This window comes from Sapajus apella, unplaced genomic scaffold (genome assembly GCF_009761245.1).
Source record: "Sapajus apella isolate SASKATOON/1434 unplaced genomic scaffold, GSC_monkey_1.0 scaffold114, whole genome shotgun sequence".
NCBI lineage: Eukaryota > Metazoa > Chordata > Mammalia > Primates > Cebidae > Sapajus > Sapajus apella.
In genome coordinates this window covers 1,243,410-1,250,861 of record NW_022437054.1, presented here as the reverse complement: position 1 = coordinate 1,250,861, position 7,452 = coordinate 1,243,410, and positions in this window count along the sequence as shown.

The window sequence follows — 7,452 nt, the reverse complement described above, 5'->3', positions numbered from 1 at the left end:
AAAAAAAAAAAAAAAAAAAAAAGCCCCTCCCACCTACTGGGGAGGCTGAAGCAGGAGGATCACTTGAACCCAGGAGCTGGAGGCCAGCCTGGGCAACAACACAGCAAGAGTCTGACTCAAAAAAAAAAAAAAAAAAACAGAGTAGATGATGCAGGGCATGGGCTTGGACTGACTGCTCTTCTGAGGTTTCCTAAGCGTAAAAACTTGCCTCAGTGCAAACAAATACAATCCTGTTTCTCCCCCAGTGCCTACAGCTTCATGTTTTCAAAAGGAGAAACCATGATGCACACAGCAGTGAACATACGCCAGGGAATGGAAGGAACTAGAGAAATGCACGTGAACCGCCGAGGAGTCAGAAGATGCAACCTCAACTCTGTAAGCCAAGGCAAGCTCTCTCTAGTGAGGGATGCAGTCCAGGCACATCCAGCACCAGGACAGCTGTAAAAGGTCACTGGCCTGGGTTCAACCCCCAACCTCCTGAATCAGAAGGGACATCTGCAGCCTCTCCAAGGAAGGGATTCTAAGCTGGAGGTGCCTGAGCTCTCTACCTGTCCCCGACACCCTGCTTGGTCAGGAGAGCCGTCCCCCACCCTGACTGTGAGCAAGGCAGATGGAGAAGTCTCCTGACGAATGGATGGAGGAAGGGTCAGTGAGGGCTAGTGCTGGAGTCCTGAAGGAGCATGGGAGAGGACAGTGGGTGGGCCCTCATGCTCTGCCCCGCTGTGGGGAGGCTCACAGGGGACATGTCCTCAGGCCCTGCAGATCATTTCCCCAACTTTTAGTTAGAATGCTCCAGACCTCAATATGGGGTTATTTCTCAAGAAAAATAGTAGTCCCATCCTGTCCCCTAACTCCTCATAGCAGCAAGTTTGAAGTTTGCTGATCCTTACAAAAGGTCCAAATATCTGGCCTGAAGTAGCAATGGTGTCTCTCCATTTATCCAAAAATTCATGTTTGTGTAGCCCTTCTCTGATGCAATTCCCAAAGCAGAGTTTTCAAGTGCTCTTGAAAATAAGGCCAGCCAGGGCTCTTGCTCAATCCCAGGAAGGTTAGAGTGGTTCTTAGCTTCGGCTTTCCCATCCTAAAGGAGGAGGTGAGATTCTGGAATTTCTAAAAGTCATTCCTACTCCACTGCCCTATAATTTCTAAAAAAAAAAAAAAAAAAAAAAAAAAAGCCAGTCACTTTTTCACAGAGTTGGGTGTTCTACTTCCTCTGAAATATGTACGGAGGACAGCTTGAACCTTTTCACTGCTCACCTCTGCTTTTAGTGATTAAGGATAGAAAGGTCAGAGGCAAAGTGGGAAAGGACTTGAAAACTATCTTCAAAAACTAACTGTAAAAACCGAACTGCTAATATCATTTGGTAGCCGGGTGCTGTAATCCCAGCACTTTGGGAGGCTGAGACAGGTGGATTGCCTGAGCTCAGGAGTTCAACCAGCCTGGGCAACACGGTGAAACCCCATCTCTACTAAAATACAAAAAATTAGCCGGGCATGGCGGTGTGCACCTGCAGTCCCAACTACTCAGAAGGCTTAGACAAAGGAATTGCTTGAACCCGGGAGGCGGAGGTTACAGTGAGCCTAGATCATGCCACTGCACTCCAGCCTGGGTGACAGAGCAAGATTCCTTCTCAAACAAACAAACAAATATATATATATATTATAATATATAATGTATAATATATATAATGTAGAATGTTATACATTTTATATATTATATATAGTTTGTTAAATATATGTATAATATATATGTATATGTACATTATACATATATTATATATGCATTATATATTATGCATATATTCAACAAGGCTGAATTTTAAATGTATATATAAGTACGTATACATATGAATATGTATCGTTTGTGTGGGTCTGGCGCCCTCTGGTGTATTTTGAGACTGTGTCATGCTGGCTGGTGCTATGCTCCCTGCTGCCATCTGTGGTCTGACATGTGAGCCATGCTGTATATGCTGCAAATGCTGAATTATAAATTATTTTAATTACCATCTGATGCTTTCAGTAAATCTAGACAAAAAATGGTAAATGTGATACTTCATTAAAACAAAATCAGGCTCAAAGTTAAAATATACTTGAGCCTTTATTAAAAACCACAATAAAATGCCATCATAGAATATCTGTTTGTCTGTCTCTCTCTGTTTTGAGATGGCCCTACAGTAACATGTAAAAGGTAAATCAAGGTTCATGACCTTGTCTATATCGATTAGTGGGCTCTTGCATTTTCTATTGCACCCAACATCCCCCAACTCCTACAAAAATTCCAACAACAAAGCTGAATTTTAAAGTGGAAAAGAAGGTAATGAAGCTTATGGAAGATGATAAATACGGAAGGTATTTATAGAATAAACATGGAATGGAAATATGAAACAAATTGTGGAAGAGAAATACAATGAATCTGAAAAGATTTCTCAAACCATACTTGAAAATCATAAATCTTAATGAAAACATTGAAAATACCACGGAAAAATAAAACATCTTTTGACAGTAAGAGATATAAAAAAGTTGAAAAGCAAGTCACGGCCTGGAAGAGTATATTTGCAATGGGATCTAAAATAAATAAATAATTGCTACAAAACAGTAAGAAAGAGACAACCCAGAAGTCACGTAATAATACAAAAGCCTAAATTACCAATAAACATGAAAAGACATTAGGTTCATTAAAAAAAAACCACAATGAGACACCATCTCACACCAGTCAGAGTGACTATCATTAAATAGTCAAAGAACTGCAGATGCTGGTGAGGTTATGGGGAAAAATGAAACACTTATGGGAATGTAAATTAGTTGAACCATTATGGAAGACAGTGTGGCAATTCCTCAAAGACCTAAAGACAGAAATACCGTTCAACCCAGCAATCCCATTGGGTATATATTCAAAGGAATATAAATCATTTCATTATAAACATGTATGTTCATTGTAGCACTATTCACAATAGCAAAGACACAGAATCAACCTAAACGCCCATCAGTGATAGAGTGGATCAAGAAAATGCAATACATATACACCATGGAATACTATGCAGCCATAAAAGAGAATGAGAGCATGTCTTTTTCAGGGACATAGATGGAGCTGGAGACCATTATCCTTGGCAAACAAAGGAACAGAAAACCAAACACCGCATGTTCTTATTTATAAGTGGGAGCTAAATGATGGAAACACAGGGACACATAGAGGGGAACAACACACACTCAGACCTATTGGAGGGTGGAGGTGGGCTGAGGGAGAGGATGAGGAAAAACATTTTATTTTGTATAACAAACCCCCATGACATACGTTTACCTGTGTAACAAACCTACACATGTACGCCTAAACTTAAAAGTTAAAAAAACAAAAACGAAAAATGAAATGTTCATCACTAGGAAAACAGATGAACAACTTGTAGAGCATTCATACAACAGAAGACTCCTCAGCCATAGAAAGGAACAAGCTACTGAATCACACACCGTAGACGAATCTCCTAAGCCTGCTACACGAGACAAGTTGGACACCAAGTAATACATATTGTGTGATTTCAGGCAAAATGAACCTATAGTGAAAGAAGTCAGAATAAAAATAGCCCCTGGGGAAGGAAAAATTTGCCTGGGAAGAAATATGAGAAAATCCCTGGGGATAATGGGATTATTCCATTCTTAGTGCAATGGCTCAATCTTGGCTCACTGCAACCTCCCTCTCCCAGGTTCAAGCAATTCTCCTGCCTCAGCCTCCTGAGTAGCTGAGATTATAGGCACCCACCACCACGCCCAGCTAATTTTTGTATTTTTAGTGGAGACGGGGTTTCACCATGTTGGTCAGGCTAGTCTCGAACTCCTGACTTCAGGTGATCCACCAGCCTCAGCCTCCCAAAGTGCTGGGATTTCAGGCATGAGCCACTGTGCCCTGCCTAATTTATTCTATTCTTAAAATGGGTGAAGGTTATATGGGTATATTTGATTGTCAAAAATATACAGTTAATATTTGTGTTTGTGAATATATGTACCTTTGAGCTCATTTTTATAAAAGAACTAGATTGGGCGAGGTGGCTCACACCTGTAATTTCAGCACTTTGGGAGGTCGAGGTGGGCGGATCATGAGGTCACAGTAGATCGAGACCATCCTGGCCAATCTGGTGAAACCCTGTCTCTATTAAAATACAAAAAATTAGCCAGGCCCGGTGTTGCGTGCCTGTAGTCCCAGCTATTTGGGATTCCCCTGAGGCAGGGGAATCGCTGGAACCCAGGAGGCGGAGATTGCTATGAGCGATGATCGCACCACGGCACTCCAGCTAATGGGATGGAGAATGGGTTGAAGTATAGATGAAATGAAAGCGGCACATGAATAGTAGTAGTTTTCGAGGCTGGGTGACAGGTCTATTATACTATTTTGCCTACTTTGTACGTGTTTAAAATTTTCTATAATAAAACACTGGTCTAAAAAGACAAGTTATCTACAATGTTAGCTCCTAATTTTGGTTATCTTTGCAGGGGAGGGCAGGAAAAAGTGATTGTCAGGGCATGATAGAGACTGGTTCTATTTCTTCGTCACATAAGTTTATCCACTTTGTAATAATGCACTGAGCTTTACATGAATGCTTTGTGCATGCATTTCTGTATGCATGTTACAATATCAATAAAAATCTTAAATATTACATTTAAACACAAAAATCCTAACAGCATCTCAGAATAATGGCAGTGCTGTTTTTTTTGTTTTAAAACAGGACATGTTCACTCATGGCATTGTCAGTTGACTTTTAATATTGTGAGATATTTAGTCATGTCCTAACCCTTGGTACGTGGCCTAGTTTTTATTTTGCATGATGCAGTTTTTCAGTAAACTCCTCCCCCGACCGTGCTGCTCACCAAGGCCCTGGCACCTAGCACAGTGCCCTGGGAAACTTGTAAAACTGGGTTAAATTTGGGACAAAACATGAAGTAGAGATCAGTTCTTTCCAAGGCAAGTAAATAGGTAATGCAGGGAAGATTGAAAGGCCACAACTCTGTAGCAAATGTTTTTACATTCATTTGAGAAAACACTTGCAAAGACTTTACCAAAAAATGTTGCTTTAAAGCAGCAGTTTTGAGGACTGGCAGTCCTTTTTTATTTTTTTTAATTTTTTTTTTTTTTAAATTTTTTATTTTTTTTAATTTTTCTTAAATTTAAGATAAAATCTGGCTCTGTCACCATCACCTAGGCTGGAGTGCAGAGTCGCACTCATAACTCACTACATCCTCCAACTCCTGGGCTCAAAGTGTCCTCCATCTCAGCCTCCCAAAGGGCTGAAATTAGAGGCGTGAACCACCCCCCACCCTCCATTCTCAGGGAACTTTTAACGGTATTGATGTCCTGGTTTCATTCCAGGAATTCTGGGTTCAATGGTCTATTGCAACTTGGGGTTAGGGGGATATTTGAAAGCCCCCAGGTGATTCCAATGTGCAGCTAGGGGTGAGAATTACTGGTTCAGGGTGAGAGGTGCATGAGCTGTGCCTCATTTCGATGTGTGCTGTGGGAATTTGCCCCATGGCCATTGTGGCATTTGGATTTTTGGGAAAAAAACTTTGCCCTGTTAAAAATTGGAGAACGACTTCAAAATGTACTCAACTGTGTGGTTCAGTGGCAGCAGGAGGAAGTGTCTCCCAGCAGATCTATCTTTATGTCGCTTGCTTTCAGAGGAAGAGGTTGTTTCTGGCACAGTAGTTTGTGTTGAAAATCATGAATAGTCTATAAATACCAAAAAGGGATCAAAAGAACTCACACACATACGGAGTGCAAGATCATGCTTTCAAATCTCTCCTATGACGAGGAATGAAAAATATAATACTGGGCCTTTATTTCCTAAACTCAGCCCTCAGCCATTTCCCCATATCATTCCACCTTTTGCCAAGACACTTCAGAAGCATTCTCTGGAGGGAATTATTGGGAATGGTGAAGAGTACTCCATGGGCCAGGTGTGGTGGCTTGCGCCTGTAATCCTAGCACTTTGGGAGGCCAAGGCGGATGGATTACAAGGTCAGGAGTTCAAGACCAGCCTGACCAAAATGGTGAAACCCCATCTCTACTAAAATACCCAAAAAACAAACAAAAAAAAAAAAAAAAAGAGAGAGAGAGAGTACTAGGACGAGAATCCCACAGGATTCTTGCTTCAACTTCAGAAGAGTCACCCTCCAGGACTTCAAAGCTTTACAGAAGCTGCATGAGTAGTGTGGGCTATGGAGGTCATGGGTGTCGAAGTCAGGCAGAGTTGTTCCTGAGTCCCAGTTCAGCCTCTTTGTTGTTGTGGGGCTTTGGACAAGTTCCCTGACTTGAAACACTTATATAAATCTCGCCTGCAAGAAAATGCATAGTGATACTGACTGCAAAAATGGCACCAACTCACCATCCCTCCTTATATCCAGGCCCTCTGCAATGTGCTTGTACCAAAGTTCTCATTGAGAAGCAGAATCTGTTCCCTAAACCTTGGATCTCAGCTGGTCTTATTTGCTGTGGCCAATAGAAGGCTGCAAACATAACAGTGTACCAGCTTGGGGTCTAGGCTCAAAAGGTCTTGAATGCTTTGTTTTACTTTCAGAACTCTGCCATCTCCATAAGAGCAAGGCTGCGCTAGCCTGCTGGAGGATGAGATACCACAAGAAGCAAAGTGCCACGGTTGACAGCCAACTCACCCCAGAAGCAGAGCTGCCTAGTCAACCAGAAGTTGAGCACACATGCCCAAAGGGGCCCAGGTGGGTCCAGAAGAATGGCCCAGCTGAGCCCAGCCCAAATGGCCGAGCAGCTCAATCATGAGTGAATAAATTGTAGGTGGTTTGTTATGCAACAATAGCTAAATAGCTAGTGCTCGACTTACAACCACAATTGGGACTGGCAAACCGGTCGTAACACGATTTGGTCATAAGTTGAGTAGGCTATATGTACAGTTGAAATGGTGCATGCGGAGATGGTAGTGCTGCCGGAAGCTGGTCCGCACTGTCATACGCCCAACTGGGCAACGTTTGTGCTGCCAGACGCGGAGCAGTCGTGGCTAGCGATTGTGGTCATAAAGTTGAATGGTCGTAAGTTGCATATGTTGTAAGTCGATCAATACCTGTAATACAATCACCCAGTGCAGATGGGATGCCAGGATTCAAGGATAGGTTGATTACAATTTACCTGCAAACAGAAGACACCCTACATGTGCTGATTTTCTTTTCCCCTTATTTAAAGTTGGACCTCTTGCATGATGGCATCGAGTTATACAGAAATGCATGTAGACATGTCTGCATGTGATTGGTGCTTAAACTCCACAGTTCCCCACAGCACATACGGAAACAGATGGCCACAGCCTGACCTTTAGGGTCAAGGCCAAATAGCAAAGTAAGTGTGCCTTTAATCTATTCCCTCCATATCTAAACTCTGTAGGTCAAGGCTGTGGACGGATCTGAAGACACTGAGTTTCCTCCTTTTGGGGGCCCCATCATCCTTTG